The sequence below is a fragment of the Bombina bombina genome, chromosome 10 (assembly GCF_027579735.1).
Source record: "Bombina bombina isolate aBomBom1 chromosome 10, aBomBom1.pri, whole genome shotgun sequence".
Lineage (NCBI taxonomy): Eukaryota > Metazoa > Chordata > Amphibia > Anura > Bombinatoridae > Bombina > Bombina bombina.
The window spans coordinates 193,106,138-193,125,972 of NC_069508.1; the positions used below are offsets into that span (position 1 = coordinate 193,106,138).

General features: G+C 41.2%; 1 protein-coding gene across 1 annotated transcript in view; it reads right to left on the reverse strand.

The window, feature by feature from the left end:
- LOC128640795 (ubiquitin carboxyl-terminal hydrolase 24) overlaps nt 1–19,835 on the reverse strand; it is a 385,043-nt gene that overhangs the window by 340,238 nt on the left and 24,970 nt on the right. The window lies entirely within an intron of this gene.

The window sequence follows — 19,835 nt, forward strand, 5'->3', positions numbered from 1 at the left end:
ATCAATATACATTAGTAATAGGCGTAAATTCACAGCCCGACCTACAAATACGCACAGTTTCTTATTTATCATTGCGCCGATAGGGAACTGAAATTTCTCCTTATATGGCGTGTTTTATATTTCGCCATACATACATAGGCGAACAGCATCATACATTTTTTTACAGCTTGCGATGGAGTACTTTCTTCTTTTAACTGCTTTATCCAATTTGCGCTTCTACAGGTGCATAGGGGTACCAATAATTTTCTTGCCCGTTGTGGTCTTAATAAGCCTTGACTGACGAATATATATTGTGGAAAAACACAGCACGGAAACATTATTAAATATGTCAAAAATAGAAAATATAACTAACACATTATTAAATTAGGTACTGTACCTAACTGCACAAATTTAAGAGATATGACAAATACGCGCAAAATAGATACCTAAAAAAACACATCTTTAATAATCAAGACATGGCGGCGTAAATATTAATAGGGATGTACTATGATAAATACGGAGTAAATGCTTTTTCCGACAGGCGAAATATATCATTATTACGGCCCAGCTTGCCTTTTACTCACCGCACAAAGTTAGGTCTATTTTTTTTTAATAAATTCAGGGGCACGTGTGCTTCTCTGGAGGTGAGCTGGGGCGCAGTTACAGGCGAAGCACATAGACAGTTCGCCTAGCCTTTGATAAATCGCCCCCTTAGTCACCAATCAGCAAGCGCTACCCAGGTGCTGAACCTAAAATGGACCGGCTCCTAAGCTTTCATTCCTGCTTTTCAAATAAAGATACAAAAAGAACAAAGAAAATGTGCTAATGAGAGTAAATTAGAAAGTTGCTTAAAATTGCATGCTCTATCCGAATTATAAAAGAAACATTTGGGTTTAGTATCCCTTTATAGTACATTTTTTCCACTAGACTAGTAGCTTTTAACCCCTGACTAGTAAACTATAGTGATATTTTCCACCCCTGTGCATGTATGTTTGTATGTATGTTTGTATGTATGTATATATAGGGTGTGTATGTACATTGTGTGTACGTACAGTGTTTACATTGTGTGTGTGTGTGCACATAGTGTGTGTACGTAGTGTGTGTGTGTGTGCACATAGTGTGTGTACGTACAGTGTGTGTGTGTGTGTGTGTGTGTGTGTGTGTGCACATAGTGTGTGTACGTACAGTGTGTGTGTGTGTGTGCACATAGTGTGTGTACGTACAGTGTGTGTGTGTGTACGTACAGTGTGTGTGTGTGTGTGTGCACATAGTGTGTGTACGTACAGTGTGTGTGTGTGTGTGTGCACATAGTGTGTGTACGTACAGTGTGTGTGTGTGCACATAGTGTGTGTACGTACAGTGTGTGTGTGTGTGTGCACGTACAGTGTGTGTACGTACAGTGTGTGTGTGTGTGTGTGTGCACGTACAGTGTGTGTGTGTGTGCACATAGTGTGTGTACGTACAGTGTGTACAGTGTGTACAGTGTGTACAGTGTGTGTGTGTACATAGGGCTAGATTTATTAAGCCCTTACGGCAGCAAGTTCTCTCAAGAACTTGCCCGCCGTCATTTATCAAGCAGCGGTCACCAGACTGCTGCTTCCTGAGCCTCTTCGCCACCTCTAATCTGGCGAAATTCAATCTCCTCGGTCTAGTCAGACCGAGGAGATTGACAGCTCCTGCCCGCGCATGATTGGCTGAGCGCGGGCAGGAGGCAGGATTGCACGCGAGCGCAAAATTGCGCTCGTGTGCAATGCCGAATACCTGCGGGTATTTTCGCCCCGCCACAGGCGAGCTGAGGCGTACAGGGGCACGTATACGCGCCCCTGTACGCCTCAGCTTTAATAAATCTAGCCCATAGTGTGTACAGTGTGTGTGCGTGTACATAGTGTGTGTAGGTACAGTGTGTGTGTACGAAGATTGTGCCGGCTTCTAAAAATATATATATATATATATATATACACACACACACATACACACACACACACACACAAAACAAGGAAAACAAATTATGCTTACCAGATAATTTCCTTTCCTTCTGTATAAGGAGAGTCCACGGCTTCATTCCTTACTTGTGGGAATACAGAACCTGGCCACCAGGAGGAGGCAAAGACACCCTAGCCATAGGCTTAAATACCTCCCCCACTTCTCTCATCCCCCAGTTATTCTGCCGAGGGAACAAGGAAAAATAGAAGAAATATCAGGGCATAAATAGTGCCAGAAGAACAAAACCAAAATGTAAGTCCGCCCAACGGAGAATTCGGGCGGGGGCCGTGAACTCTCCTCATACAGAAGGAAATTATATGGTAAGCATAATTTATGTTTTCCTTCTTAATATGAGGATAGTTCACAACTTCATGCCTTACTTATGGAAACATATACCCAAGCTCTAGAGGACACTGAATGAAAACAAGAGGGTAAAAAGAGAAGTGGACCCTGTTCTGAGGGCACCACAGCCTGCAACAACCCTTTCCCAAAAGCTGCTTCTGCCGAAGCAAAAAACTCTGAATATGTAAAATTTTGCAAAAAATATGTAAGGAAGGTAGTTGCCCTACAACTCTGATCCCTAAAGGCCTCGTTCTTAAAACCCAAGAGGGAGCTACAGCTCTAGTTAAATGAGCCTTAAGCCTCTGAGGAGGTTTGTGTCCCGCTGACTCTATAAGCTAAGCAAACATGCTCCTCAGCCAGACAAACAAGCAAGTGAACAAGGCTTCCTGCCCCTTACGCTTCCCAGAATAGACACAAACATGGTAAAAGTTTGACAAAACTCCTTTGTAGTCTGAATATAGATCTTCAAGGCCCAAAACACATCCAAGTTATGAAATAACCACTCCTTCAAAGGAGGAGGATTAGGACACAAGAAGTGCCCACAATCTCCTGATTAATGTTGTGATCTGAAACAACCCTAGGAAGAAAACCTAACTCAGAGAGAACAGCCTTAGACACATGAAAAACTAGGTAAGGAACCTCACATTGCAAGGCAGCCATCTCAGAAACTCTGTGCGCTGAAGCAATAGCCAGTAGAAAAAAAAAAACTTCCAAGACAGAAAATCTTAATGTTAACTCCATGCATAAGCCCAAACTGAGCTTTCTGCAAAACTTAGAACAAGATGTAAACTCCAAGGAGAAGCATTAGATCTAAACACAGGCCTGATCTAGTCAAAGCCTGAACAAGACTGGACAACTGGAAGCTCTGTGAGCCTCTCGAGCAGTAAAACAGATAGGGCCGAAATCTGTCCCCTAAGGGAGCTAAAAGAAGGCCCTTCACCACAGCATCCTGGAGAAAGGAAAGGATCCTGGAAAACCTGGCCTTATGCCAGGAGAATCCACGCTCTACATCCGCACCCCATATGATAGATGCGACTATACACCGGCTTATGAGCTAGAACGAGTTTATCAACATTCTATCAGAAAAACCTCTCTTGACTAAGACTAAGCATTCAATTCCACGCAGTCAGCCTAAGAGAGTCTAGGATGTGATGAACACAAGGACCTTGCTCCAGCAGATCCCTGTAACAAAGTCCATGGAGGCGAAGCCCCTAAACTGTGACACAACTCTAGATATAAATGGAGCAAACTGTCACACTGACGTCTGCTCCTGCTAGGATCGACCATCCACAACAAAGAGCGACATGGCCGAAAAGAAGAAAGCTAAAAGAAACCTCTAAAGAATGCTAGATGTCTAGCATATTCAGGATGAAAAGGCCGGAGCCCCACCTGGGTTCAAACCCACCTTCTGCAACAGAAGCGGTGGAGCTAACACTGAAGCCTTGAAAGCCTGATAAACTTCCCCATCTGACACAAACATTCGAGCAGGGAATGATTGTAGAGGACATCCAAACCTGAAGAGTACGCTCAGAGGGGGTCGCTGGCAATGAGCCAACGTGGGCTACCGCCCACCACCAAAAACATGAGACCCTACCGGTTAGCAGCAGGAACTCTCCTTCAAAAGAAGGTCTCTCCACTGAGAGGTCCCAACTGGTACGAACCCAGAAGACCAAATCCTCCAAGCAGAATGCTCACTGAGGAACCAAAGGAATAATCGGAAGGAATCTCCCAACCCACGGACCTCCCTAGGACACTCTCTCCCCACGGACAAGGAAGCGACAAGGTCAAAACCGCCCCAGGAGAACTAAGAAAACAATTTCTCAGAACAGGGAGATCTGAACGGAACACTGGGAATTTACTTCCCCCACCGATATTCCATGTAAGTCTGTTAATACAGAATCAACACCATGCAGAAGTCAAGGCCTCGGCTGAGTCTTTCACTCTCCACCCCCGCGTCAACAAAGACCAGAAGGGGGCTGGAGGGCATAAACCGATGGTAAATTAGCAAGATTTCAGGATTAAACGAATTCAAAGGAAAGGATTCAATGCTAAGAATTCAGCTTGATAGATAAAAATCCCTGACCCTAAGAAAAAACAGTATCCAGATCCACACTGGTGTCGACACCAGCAACTCAAGTCTATATTTAACTCTGAAGATCGAAAAGACACGAGGAAATCCATAAAAGTCTATTAGCAGGCGAAGGTAAGAAACCCAGAAAGGCCTAGACCTGGGAACTACTGTAAAATCTGGAAGCAGGATACTGCCACCTTAAACCCCAGATCCCAAGAAGTATCAGAACGAGGTTTACAGTAAGATACAGTTCCTAAGAACCGAATTTGCACAAAAAGGATGAAACAGGAAAGACATTCTTCAGAAACAAAAAGGTAGGGGAAACCTTACATTCTCCAGCAAAAAGAAGAACTAATAAGCTCTGCTTAAAAATCATAGAACCCAATTAGGACGGGAAGACCCTCCCCCTATTAGGGCATGTACCAACAGTGGAAGAAAATATTCCCGCAGTGTGATAGATACCGGGACAATGACTCCAAAGGTCCCTTGTCTTCTCTGACAAGACAATTGCCCAGAAAAGAATCCTAGTTCTGGCCTCTAGGACCCCTAGACCAATATGATCCAGTATCAAGCACCCATCCAAGATAATATCTAAACAGGTCCAGCCTGTTAACTAGGATAGATGGGCCTGCTTTACCTGAACTCCTTCTCCTAAGTAGAAAGAAGGAACATACCTAACTAGTATCCACAACAGGTCCAGTCTGTCATCTAGGATACGACGTATCTTCCGGAACACTCCCGGGCTTAAACGAAACTTCTTAAGTTCCAGCAAAGCTAGAACAACTGAATAATCAAATTAAAGAAATTAAGCCCGAGGCTTAACATTTTCCTCGAAAATATATCACCCTGAGCAGAAATCTATAAGCTTCCACCGGAACAATCTCGACCATCAAAGCCGATAGTATCAAAAATCACATGTGATTAAACTTCTTTCTAAGAAGAGTTTCTAAAACAATCCAGAGCTAAAAAAATAAATAAAAAATATCCGGAACGGAATAGCAAAGTAAAGGAAAAAAAAGGCAAGCGCCCACAAGTGATAAGCTGAAAAGGAGTGTGTAAACAAAAACAGGTCCTGCTTGTCATACGACACAACCCCCCATAGAGCTCGGAACTAGGATTCTAAATAAACTATAAAACAAAAAGTAAAACAAGATGCCAAGGAATATCACCATCCTCTACTCGTCTAGTTAAGATCGTTATCCGATTTAGAGGACTGAGATTCAACTGACAGAACAGTACTGGAAACCTCTAACATCGCCAAAACCTCACTCAGAAGTAAACGCAGGCGTGCCAATCTAAATCTAAATGCTAAGCCCTCCGCAGTCAGAGGACCCAAGTCAGCAAACTCCAACCCTGGAGGTTCTCCCTCTGAAGCCCCAGAGGGAACCGCATCCCCAGAGGACTGATCAGATACAATCATTATTTTACACGAATGTCCTTGGGCAGGAGAGCCTGAATTAAACCTTCGCTTGCGCGTAGTAGCAGGAATAGGTAACATTGCTAAGGCTGTAGAGATGGCTATGCAGAACTGCGTAGTAACCTCTGGTGGAAACAAATCCCTTACATGCGAAGGAGGATCGGAACTCTGGAAAACTGCATATGTAGGAACAGAATCTAGGGAACACACCTCACTGGACGAAGAGTCCTCAGAGGCGGATGGCTCAGTGGTCTCTAACATCTCAACATTGGTTGATGAGAACACTCTATTGTGGCATACGGAACATAAATGAGGGGGCTGGATTACCCAGGCCTCCTCACAATATACACAGGTATCAAATTCTGTATCGGAGGGATCCCCCAATGGCTGGGGCACTCACCACCTCCTATGACCCAGACAGATAGAGAAGATGCTCCTCTCCTCAGACACCCGGTCAGGAATCAGAAGTGGGGGAAAAAACGTGACCATTCCTGGTCACATGGTGCTCATGCAAGACCTGCCCTGCTAAGGAAAAAGTGTGCAAGCTTAAAATAAAGAAACTTAGAAATCAGCTCTCAAAATTAAAATAACCTGTACGTTCTGTATCAGCCAAAGAGCCCAAATGTTCTTACACATAAGCAGTCGAAATAAAAAAACAAATATCATTAAAAAAAAAAACAATACTCCCCCCTCAGGAGATATAAACCCTTGATTCCATAAAGCTAAAGGAGTCCCACTGTGACCCTGTCTTCTATCGTTAACGTGTGTAAAATAATGAAAAAAAACTTGAGTGAAGAAAGCAGGCAGCAAAACTCGTCAACGCTGATTGCTTAATGAGCTGTTAATATGAGTCTGGATGGGTTCGCAGAAAGACTCTCCCTGCATCTCCAGACTAACTTTCAACAATGCTCTTATTGAGAGGCTGACACGACTACTTAAAACTCCAGTCCCATCTCGAAGGGCAGATACCCTTCCCAAGGAATTACTCAGAAATCGTCTGATACTTCTCTGCCAACCTCCTGGGACGAAAGGCAAAGAATGACTGGGGGTGGAGGGAAGTGGGGAGGTATTTAAGGCTTTGGCTGGGGTGTCTTTGCCTCCCCCTGATGGCCAGGTTCTATATTCCCACAAGGAAAGAAGCCATGGACTCTCCTCATATTAAGAAGGAAAAGGAGACAGCACTCTCAGACCGGACCGGGTACACATCCCATGAACCCTTAACAGGCTCAGCTTTTTGGTGCTGTAGCACTCTCTTAAAGCTTTAAGGGAGTGCTATAACACCAAAAGCTGAGCCTGTTTAGAGGTCATGGGGTGTGTACCCGGTCCGGTCTGAGAGTGCTGTCCCCTTTTCCTTGTTTTGCATATGCCCAAGGTGATTACATAAGTCTGTGAACCCTGACTTGTACCCAGTTTGTTTGATTAAGAGCTTGCATTTGTGTGCGTGGCTGCTTTTGTGTGGTTGTATTAGGGACCCAGGTTTTTGGAAGAGACCTTGACGTGGTACCTGGGCTTGTCCCATTTGGCCAAATGCGGTAACTGACTTTTTCTGTGTCGTATTGTGTATGTATATATATATATATATATATATATATATATATAAAAAAGTTGGTATAAATGTATGCATATAAATCTCCTGCTGGGTTAGCCATATGGCTCAATCAGACACCATCTCAGAAGCCCTTTCAGGCTTTGACAAACAGTAGTTAGGTAATAACCCCAATGAGTCAGAGCTGGTACGTATCTTGCTAAATACTTACCCTATAATTTCAACAATATAGATATAGATAATTTATATGCTAAATGAGTGTCAGAAATGTATAAATAGAAATACTCAGATGGGGTAGCTATATTTCTTAACCAGACACCCCCAAAGAAGTCCTGTCAGATTCTGACAAACAGTAGCTAAGAAATAACCTTAATAAGTCAGAGCCAGTGTTTATTTTACTTCAGATCTCTTTTTCTTTCACTTATTGATCTGAGCAAGGTGACATGCTTTCAGCGGCCGGTGAAGCACGATTGCAATTCCCTAAAGGGGATAATATAAAATAGACAGGGGGAGAGAGTTGTTATATACACAGGCTCATAACCCACAATCTAGAATTTCTGTCTGCAAAATCTAGGCATATTTCTGACAGGATATTCCCATCTAAGCCTTAAATACATTACTCACTGGGGCTATAGCACAAAAGTGAATAGCTCAGCTGACGTATCACTGATGATATGATTTTCTTACAGCCTGCTATATTTGTGATATATACTTGTAATGTTATGGTTACCAGACCTGTTGCTAGGATTCAATATATATCATAAGATTATAACCAGAATATGAATATGAGTCATAACACTCCTCAGCAATTCTTAGCAAGTAATTAGTGGCGCAGAATTTCACTTACTAACCTACTCTCGAACAGCAGCTTTCTGATCCCCTCAGTTTAACCCCCCTCCTTGAGAAGGGCTATGAGATGTACCCCCTTTAAAATTCCAGACAAAATTTGCCTCTTACTAGCAGTTTTGGTGTTCAAAATGTAGGCACACTTCTGACAGGATCAGTTAAGCCTTAAATGTAGTACCCACTGGAGCTATAGCACAAAATCTAATAGCTCAGCCATCATACCACTGATATCAGGATCCCCTCTCAGCCTGTTATATTGGTATATATATTTGTTATGTTATGGTTACCTGACCTGTTAGAATTTAATATCTATCATTAATTTTTATAACATGAATATGAGTCATAACACCCACAATAATTTAGAAAGTAATTATTAGTGCAGTATTTTACCTACTATTCCGCTCTTGAGATATAACTTTCTGTCCCCCCCCCCCCCCTCTCTTAGGAAGTAATCTGAGGTCCATGCGCCCTTCTTCCCCTCCCAATATTCCAGATAGAATTTATTAGCCCTATAAACTACTACTTGATTTTGAGCATGAGAGGCCTTACAAGTTAGATTATATTTATTGAGAGCCCCTACTGTGATTTGAATTCATGTTATAGTTCTTTTTCAAAGAGCATAATATGTATATCCTATGAAAAACATAATTTATGTAAGAACTTACCTGATAAATTCATTTCTTTCATATTAGCAAGAGTCCATGAGCTAGTGACGTATGGGATATACATTCCTACCAGGAGGGGCAAAGTTTCCCAAACCTCAAAATGCCTATAAATACACCCCTCACCACACCCACAAATCAGTTTAACGAATAGCCAAGAAGTGGGGTGATAAGAAAAAAGTGCGAAAGCATAAAAAACAAGGAATTGGAATAATTGTGCTTTATACAAAAAAATCATAACCACCACAAAAAAGGGTGGGCCTCATGGACTCTTGCTAATATGAAAGAAATGAATTTATCAGGTAAGTTCTTACATAAATTATGTTTTCTTTCATGTAATTAGCAAGAGTCCATGAGCTAGTGACGTATGGGATAATGACTACCCAAGATGTGGATCTTCCACGCAAGAGTCACTAGAGAGGGAGGGATAAAATAAAGACAGCCAATTCCGCTGAAAAATAATCCACACCCAAAATAAAGTTTAAATCTTATAATGAAGAAAACTGAAATTATAAGCAGAAGAATCAAACTGAAACAGCTGCCTGAAGTATTTTTCTACCAAAAACTGCTTCAGAAGAAGAATACACATCAAAATGGTAGAATTTAGTAAAAGTGTGCAAAGAAGACCAAGTTGCTGCTTTGCAAATCTGATCAATCGAAGCTTCATTCCTAAACGCCCAGGAAGTAGAAACTGACCTAGTAGAATAAGCTGTAATCCTTTGAGGCGGAGATTTACCCGACTCGACATAAGCATGAAGAATTAAAGATTTCAACCAAGATGCCAAAGAAATGGCAGAGGCCTTCTGACCTTTCCTAGAACCGGAAAAGATAACAAATAGACTAGAAGTCTTTCGGAAATTCTTAGTAGCTTCAACATAATATTTCAAAGCTCTAACTACATCCAAAGAATGCAATGATCTCTCCTTAGAATTCTTAGGATTAGGACATAATGAAGGAACCACAATTTCTCTACTAATGTTGTTAGAATTCACAACCTTAGGTAAACATTTAAAAGAAGTTCGCAACACCGCCTTATCCTGATGAAAAATCAGAAAAGGAGACTCACAAGAAAAGAGCAGAAAATTCAGAAACTCTTCTAGCAGAAGAGATGGCCAAAAGAAACAAAACTTTCCAAGAAAGTAATTTAATGTCCAGTGAATGCATAGGTTCAAACGGAGGAGCTTGAAGAGCCCCCAGAACCAAATTCAAACTCCAAGGAGGAGAAATTGACTTAACAGGTTTTATACAAACCAAAGCTTGTATAAAAACAATGAATATCAGGAAGAATAGCAATCCTTCTGTATAAAAGAACAGAAAGAGCAGAGATTTGTCCTTTCAAGGAACTTGCAGACAAACCTTTATCCAAACCATCCTGAAGAAACTGTAAAATTCTTGGAATTCTAAAAGAATGCCAGGAAAAAAGATGAGAAAGACACCAAGAAATGTAAGTCTTCCAGACTCGATAATATATCTTCCTAGATACAGATCTACGAGCCTGTAACATAGTATTAATCACAGAGTCAGAGAAACCTCTTTGACTAAGAATCAAGCGTTCAATCTCCATACCTTTAAATTTAAGGATTTGAGATCCTGATGGTAAAAAGGACCTTGCGACAGAAGGTCTGGTCTTAACGGAAGAGTCCACGGTTGGCAAGAAGCCATGCGGACAAGATCCGCATACCAAAACCTGTGAGGCCATGCTGGAGCCACCAGCAGAAAAAAACGAGCATTCCTTCAGAATCTTGGAGATTTCTCTTGGAAGAAGAACTAGAGGCGGAAAGATATAGGCAGGATGATACTTCCAAGGAAGTGACAATGCATCCACTGCTTCCGCCTGAGGATCCCTGGATCTGGACAGATACCTGGGAAGTTTCTTGTGTAGATGAGAAGCCATCAGATCTATTTCTGGAAGTCCCCACATTTGAACAATCTGAAGAAACACCTCTGGGTGAAGAGACCACTCGCCCGGATGTAACGTTTGGCGACTGAGATAATCCGCTTCCCAATTGTCTATACCTGGGATATGAACCGCAGAAATTAGACAGGAGCTGGATTCCGCCCATACCAGTATTCGAGATACTTCTTTCATAGCCAGAGGACTGCGAGTCCCTCCTTGATTGATATATGCCACAGTTGTGACATTGTCTGTCTGAAAACAAATGAACGATTCTCTCTTTAGAAGAGGCCATGACTGAAGAGCTCTGAAATTGCACGGAGTTCCAAAATATTGATTGGTAATCTCACCTCCTGAGATTTCCCAAACCCCTTGTGCTGTCAGAAACCCCCATACAGCTCCCCAACCTGTCAGACTTGCATCTGTTGAGATCACAGTCCAGGTTGGAAGAAAAAAAGAAGCCCCCTGAACTAAACGATGGTGGTCTGTACCACGTCAGAGGGTGTCGAACAATCGGTTTTAAAGACATTAAATGAGATGTCTTTGTATAATCCCGGCACCACTGGTTCAGCATACAGAGCTGAAGAGGTCGCATGTGAAAATGAGCAAAGGGGAACACGTCCAATGCATAAGTCATAAGAACCTAGAATTTCCATGCATAAGGCTACCGAAGGGAATGATTGAGACTGAAGGTTTCGATAAGCTGAAACCAATTTCAGACGTCTCTAGTCCAACAGAAACAGAGTCATGGACACTGAATCTATCCGGAAATCTAAAAAAGGTTACTCTTGTCTGAGGAATCAACAAACTTTTTGGTTAATTGGTCCTCCAACCATGTTCTTGAAGAAACAACACTCATAAAAAGCTGGAAAGGATCTTTCCTTTGAAAATGAGCAAAGGGAATTGAATCCAATGCTGTTAAAACTTCTATGCATATATAGCAAATGAAGGAAATAATAGAGACTAAAGGTACCGACAGACGGAACCCAATACAAGTTGACCCTTGTCTGATAGAGACAAAGATAGTGACATAAACCATCTGGAAACCTAAAAAAGGTGACCCTTGCGTGAGGAATCAAGAGCTTTTGAAAAAAAGATCCTCTAACTATGTCCTGAAGAGCAAGTGAAACATATGAGATTCCGCATCCTCAGGAAATAATCTGAATGAAAACAGAAAAATGAAGAATATGCATTTATTGTATCTAATGAAAACAAATAATGCTATCAATGACCATAAAAAGGCAGAATAGTTTCCTAAAAAAGGAACTGGAAGAAATACCCCAGAAGATTCCAGGTCTGAGCAGCGCTTGAACCCCATGGGTACCCAGCCATGCTTCAACAGTATCCAAAATATATAGGACAGAAACACACTGAAAGAAAGTGTTAGCCTTACTGGAATAAAATCAAAGAAATTTGGACAAAATAGAACCAAATAAATTTCAAAGAAGTCTTAACCTGCCCCTTACCAGCCAAGCTGGAATACGGCACGTACATCGCAATATTAGGGAGCTGATTTCGAACCCCAATTATAAACATGTTACTTGGGAAAGAACTCAGGAATTCGTTCCTTAATAAGAACAACCAAACTAGTATAAGCTTAAAGTTTTAGTCTTAGAACTCAATCTTGAAGCCCATAGTAACAGTTAAGAATTGAATCCAATTATAATTGATTATCTTAGAACAAAAGAAATATGGATTTTCTTTTTCTTTTTTTTAAATCACAAAATTCTTCTAGCTAAAATAGCTAAAGACATAGATTAACCCTCATTTGCGAATATATTCAATAAAATGAAGACACAAATGAAATCATTAGCATGATAGTCCAGTTTAAAGGACCAGTCAAAACAGAGGACTTGCAAAATGCAAAACAACAAGACAAATGCAACAGCACCTAGTCTAGTAAATGTTGTCCCTTTAACAATGCTAAAATAAATCATAATCTGATACTTGATCTTAAAGTAAACAGAAAAAATGAAGCAATTGCAATATCACAGGACCAAGAAAAGTACCTGAAACTAAATAATTTTCCATAAATAAGATATAACTATATAAAGGAAAATAAATACTATTTTGCTATAAAAACAATAGCATAATTAGTAGGAGTAGAGATAGCTCTAATAAAATGGAGAACCCTCCAAATTGAATTTAACTGCTGACAAAGAATATAGTTTAAAAATAAAAGAAAATTCTCAGCCTATTCCATTCCCTAGTATGGGGAATTGGAAAGAAAACCTCTGAAATCACAGAGGAATAAAAAGGCAGAAATAGTGTCAGCTAGTTTTAAAGAACTAGTTACCTTAATATCCAAAATAATCAACACCTCTTCAACAAAGAACAAATGTACTTTAATAATAAAACAATTATATAAAAAAGTAGATTTGTTAGTGTCAATATCTGATGAAGAGAATTTCTGAAAGAGAAAAAAACATCATCAGAGAAGGATAAATCAGTATGTTGTTGGTCATTTGAAACTTCAATAATTAAAAAAGAAGTGAAAAAGACCTAAAAATTGTATTAGAAGGCACGAAGTCAGACAAAGCCTTAATCAGAAAAAATATTTCTTATAAATCTTCTAAACATTTCTTGTACTTAAGAATGGAAATGTATAAAAGCATAAATACTAATGGAATCTGCATGTAAAAGTATATCATAATAACTTATTACAAACCATAGCTAAAGATAAACATTTATAACATTTAAAATAAATTAACTTGGCTTTGGTAGAACTGAAACTCAGTTAAGCATTTTTCCAGAAGTGGCTTCTGACTCAGGGTCATCGGAGACATCTTGCAATATGTAATAGAAAAAACAACATATAAAGCAAAATTGATCAAATTCCTTAAATGACAGTTTCAGGAATGGGAAAAAATGCCAGAGAACAAGCTTCTAGCAACCAGAAGCAATAAATAATGAGACTTAAATAATGTGGAGACAATAGTGACGCCCATATTTTTTAGCGCCAAAAAAGACCCCACATTATTTGGCGCCAAAAATGACGCCACATCCGGAACGCCGACACCTTTGGCGCAAAAAAACGTCAAAAAAAATGACGCAACTTCCGGCGACACGTATGACGCCGGAAACAAAAAAAAAATTTTGCGCCAAGAATGACGCAATAAAATGAAGCATTTTCAGCCCCCGCAAGCCTAATAGCCCACAGGGAAAAAGTCAAATTTTTAAGGTAAGAAAAAAATTGATAAATTCATATGCATTATCCCAAATATGAAACTGACTGTCTGAAATAAGGAACGTTGAACATCCTGAGTCAAGGCAAATAAATGTTTGAATACATATATTTAGAACTTTATATAAAGTGCCCAACCATAGCTTAGAGTGTCACAGAAAATAAGACTTACTTACCCCAGGACACTCATCTACATGAAGTAGAAAGCCAAACCAGTACTGAAACGAGAATCAGTAGAGGTAATGGTATATATAAGAGTATATCGTCGATCTGAAAAGGGAGGTAAGAGATGAATCTCTACGACCGATAACAGAGAACCTATGAAATAGACCCCGTAGAAGGAGATCATTGAATTCAAATAGGCAATACTCTCCTCACATCCCTCTGACATTCACTGCACGCTGAGAGGAAAACCGGGCTCCAACCTGTTGCGGAGCGCATATCAACGTAGAATCTAGCACAAACTTACTTCACCACCTCCATAGGAGGCAAAGTTTGTAAAACTGATTTGTGGGTGTGGTGAGGGGTGTATTTATAGGCATTTTGAGGTTTGGGAAACTTTGCCCCTCCTGGTAGGAATGTATATCCCATACGTCACTAGCTCATGGACTCTTGCTAATTACATGAAAGAAACAAGAAAACTGAGGTTCACTATTTGGGATCCAAGAATGGTCCCTTATTGTTCATAGTATTTTTTTGTAGCCGTTTCTTTCCTAACACCACAACGTCCACAAGTGGCCTCATTGGTAATTTAGAAGACTCAGTTTAACTGGCAAGCATGATGTTCCCTACTGGTTCTAATCAATGCTATATAACTGTACAATATAAAACTTGACCAACTCATATTGGATGTATATTTAGAAACTATTTCTTTTCTGTATAGATTGTACTGAAATTCATTCTTTGTATGTCGTAAACTGAACCTTAATGAAAAAACAGAATTTATGCTTACCTGATAAATTACTTTCTCCAACGGTGTGTCCGGTCCACGGCGTCATCCTTACTTGTGGGATATTCTCTTCCCCAACAGGAAATGGCAAAGAGTCCCAGCAAAGCTGGTCACATGATCCCTTCTAGGCTCCGCCCACCCCAGTCATTCGACCGACGGACAGGAGAAAATATATATAGGAGAAACCATATGATACCGTGGTGACTGTAGTTAGAGAAAATAATTCATCAGACCTGATTAAAAAACTAGGGCGGGCCATGGACCGGACACACCGTTGGAGAAAGTAATTTATCAGGTAAGCATAAATTCTGTTTTCTCCAACATTGGTGTGTCCGGTCCACGGCGTCATCCTTACTTGTGGGAACCAATACCAAAGCTTTAGGACACGGATGAAGGGAGGGAGCAAATCAGGTCACCTAAATGGAAGGCACCACGGCTTGCAAAACCTTTCTCCCCAAAATAGCCTCCGAAGAAGCAAAAGTATCAAATTTGTAAAATTTGGCAAAAGTGTGCAGTGAAGACCAAGTCGCTGCCTTACATATCTGGTCAACAGAAGCCTCGTTCTTGAAGGCCCATGTAGAAGCCACAGCCCTAGTGGAGTGAGCTGTGATTCTTTCAGGAGGCTGCCGTCCGGCAGTCTCATAAGCCAATCGGATAATGCTTTTAAGCCAAAAGGAAAGAGAGGTAGAAGTCGCTTTTTGACCTCTCCTTTTACCAGAATAAACAACAAACAAGGAAGATGTTTGTCTGAAATCTTTAGTAGCCTTTAAATAGAATTTTAGAGCACGGACTACGTCCAAATTGTGTAACAAACGTTCCTTCTTTGAAACTGGATTCGGACACAAAGAAGGTATAACTATCTCCTGGTTAATATTTTTGTTGGAAACAACTTTCGGAAGAAAACCAGGCTTAGTACGCAAAACCACCTTATCTGCATGGAACACCAGATAGGGCGGAGAACACTGCAGAGCAGATAACTCTGAAACTCTTCTAGCAGAAGAAATTGCAACCAAAAACAAAACTTTCCAAGATAATAACTTAATATCTACGGAATGTAAGGGTTCAAACGGAACCCCTTGAAGAACTGAAAGAACTAGATTTAGACTCCAGGGAGGAGTCAAAGGTCTGTAAACAGGCTTGATCCTAACCAGAGCCTGAACAAATGCTTGAACATCTGGCACAGCTGCCAGTCTTTTGTGAAGTAAAACAGATAAAGCAGAGATCTGTCCCTTCAGAGAACTTGCAGATAATCCTTTCTCCAAACCTTCTTGTAGAAAGGATAGAATCTTAGGAATTTTTATCTTGTTCCATGGGAATCCTTTAGATTCACACCAACAGATATATTTTTTCCATATTTTATGGTAAATTTTTCTAGTTACAGGCTTTCTAGCCTGAATCAGAGTATCTATTACAGAATCTGAAAACCCACGCTTTGATAAAATCAAGCGTTCAATCTCCAAGCCGTCAGTTGGAGGGAAACCAGATTTGGATGTTCGAATGGACCCTGAACAAGAAGGTCCTGTCTCAAAGTTAGCTTCCATGGTGGAGCCGATGACATATTCACCAGGTCTGCATACCAAGTCCTGCGTGGCCACGCAGGAGCTATCAAGATCACCGAGGCCCTCTCCTGATTGATCCTGGCTACCAGCCTGGGGATGAGAGGAAACGGTGGGAATACATAAGCTAGGTTGAAGGTCCAAGGTGCTACTAGTGCATCTACTAGGGTCGCCTTGGGATCCCTGGATCTGGACCCGTAGCAAGGAACCTTGAAGTTCTGACGAGACGCCATCAGATCGATGTCTGGAATGCCCCATAATTGAGTTATTTGGGCAAAGATTTCCGGATGGAGTTCCCACTCCCCCGGATGGAATGTCTGACGACTCAGAAAATCCGCTTCCCAATTTTCTACTCCTGGGATGTGGATCGCAGACAAGTGGCAGGAGTGATCCTCCGCCCATTGAATTATCTTGGTCACTTCTTTCATCGCCAGGGAAGTCCTTGTTCCCCCCTGATGATTGATATATGCAACGGTCGTCATGTTGTCTGACTGAAACCTTATGAATTTGGCCTTTGCTAGTTGAGGCCAAGCTCTGAGAGCATTGAATATCGCTCTCAGTTCCAGAATGTTTATCAGGAGAAGAGACTCTTCCCGAGACCATAGACCCTGAGCTTTCAGGGATTCCCAGACCGCGCCCCAGCCCACTAGGCTGGCGTCGGTCGTGACAATGACCCACTCTGGTCTGCGGAAGCTCATTCCCTGTGACAGATTGTCCAGGGTCAGCCACCAACGGAGTGAATCTCTGGTCTTTTGATCTACTTGAATCGTCGGAGACAAGTCTGTATAATCCCCATTCCACTGTCTGAGCATGCACAGTTGTAATGGTCTTAGATGAATTCGTGCAAAAGGAACTATGTCCATTGTTGCAACCATCAATCCTATTACTTCCATGCACTGCGCTATGGAAGGACGAGGAACAGAATGAAGTACTTGACAAGAGCTTAGAAGTTTTGATTTTCTGACCTCTGTCAGAAAAATCCTCATTTCTAAGGAATCTATTATTGTTCCCAAGAAGGGAACTCTTGTTGACGGGGACAGAGAACTTTTTTCTTTGTTCACCTTCCATCCGTGAGATCTGAGAAAGGCTAGGACGATGTCCGTATGAGCCTTTGCTTTTGACAGGGACGACGCTTGAATCAGGATGTCGTCCAAGTAAGGTACTACTGCAATGCCCCTTGGTCTTAGAACCGCTAGAAGGGACCCTAGTACCTTTGTGAAAATCCTTGGAGCAGTGGCTAATCCAAATGGAAGTGCCACAAACTGGTAATGCTTGTCCAGAAAAGCGAACCTTAGGAACTGATGATGTTCCTTGTGGATAGGAATATGTAGGTACGCATCCTTTAAATCCACGGTAGTCATAAATTGATTTTCCTGGATAGTAGGTAGGATCGTTCGAATAGTTTCCATTTTGAACGATGGTACCCTGAGAAATTTGTTTAGGATCTTTAGATCCAAAATTGGTCTGAATGTTCCCTCTTTTTTGGGAACTATGAACAGATTGGAATAAAATCCCATTCCTTGTTCTCTTATTGGAACTGGATGTATCACTCCCATCTTTAACAGGTCTTCTACACAATGTAAGAATGCCTGTCTCTTTATTTGGTTTGAAGATAATTGAGACCTGTGGAACCTTCCCCTTGGGGGTAGTTCCTTGAATTCCAGGAGATAACCTTGAGAAACTATTTCTAGCGCCCAAGGATCCTGAACATCTCTTGCCCAAGCCTGAGCAAAGAGAGAAAATCTGCCCCCCACTAGATCCGGTCCTGGATCGGGGGCTATCCCTTCATGCTGTTTTGGTAGCAGTGGTAGGCTTCTTGGCCTGCTTACCCTTGTTCCAGCCTTGCATTGGTTTCCAGGCTGGTTTGGGTTGTGAAGTATTACCCTCTTGCTTAGAGGATACAGAATTAGAGACTGGTCCGTTTCTGCGAAAGGGACGGAAATTAGGCTTATTATTAGCCTTAAAAGACCTATCCTGTGGGAGGGCGTGGCCCTTTCCCCCAGTGATGTCTGAAATAATCTCTTTCAAATCAGGTCCAAATAATGTTTTACCTTTGAAAGGAATGTTAAGCAATTTTGTCTTGGAAGACACATCCGCTGACCAAGACTTTAGCCAAAGCACTCTGCGCGCCACGACAGCAAACCCTGAATTTTTCCCCGCTAATCTAGCTAATTGCAAAGCGGCATCTAAAACAAAAGAGTTAGCCAATTTAAGTGCTTGAACTCTGTCCATAACCTCCTCATACGAAGATTCTTTACTACGCTGCCGTAGTGACAGGAACAATGCATGAAATTGGTTGTAGAAGGTAACCTTGCTGTACAAAAATCTTTTTAAGCAAACCCTCTAATTTCTTATCCATAGGATCTTTGAAAGCACAACTATCTTCGATAGGAATAGTAGTGCGTTTGTTTAGAGTAGAAACCGCCCCCTCGACCTTGGGGACTGTCTGCCATAAGTCCTTTCTGGGGTCGACTATAGGAAATAATTTCTTAAATATAGGGGGGGGAACAAAAGGTATGCCGGGCCTTTCCCACTCTTTATTTACTATGTCCGCCACCCGCTTGGGTATAGGAAAAGCGTCGGGGGGGCACCGGAACCTCTAGGAACTTGTCCATCTTACATAATTTCTCTGGAATGACCAAATTGTCACAATCATCCAGAGTAGATAACACCTCCTTAAGCAGTGCGCGGAGATGTTCTAATTTAAATTTAAATTTAAATGTCACAACATCAGGTTCAGCTTGATGAGAAATTTTTCCTGAATCTGAAATTTCTCCATCAGACAAAACCTCCCTCATGGCCCCTTGAGATTGGTGTGAGGGTATGTCAGAACAGTTATCATCAGCGTCCTCTTGCTCTTCAGTGTTTAAAACAGAGCAATCGCGCTTTCTCTGATAAGTAGGCATTTTGGATAAAAGATTTGCTATGGAGTTATCCATTACAGCCGTTAATTGTTGCATGGTAATAAGTATTGGCGCACTAGATGTACTAGGGGCCTCCTGTGTGGGCATAACTGGTGTAGACACAGTAGGGGATGATGTAGTATCATGTTTACTCCCCTCATTTGAGGAATCATCTTGGGCAATATCATTATCTGTTGCAATACTGTCCTTACTTTGTTTGGACACTATGGCACAATTATCACATAAATTTAAATGGGGAGACACATTGGCTTTCATACATATAGAACATAGCTTATCTGATGGTACAGACATGTTAAACAGGCTTAAACTTGTCAACAAAGCACAAAAAACGTTTTAAAATAAAACCGTTACTGTCACTTTAAATTTCAAACTGAAAACACTTTATTACTGAATATGTGAAAAAGTATGAAGGAATTGTTCAAAATTCACCAAAATTTCACCACAGTGTCTTAAAGCATTAAAAGTATTGCACACCAAATTTC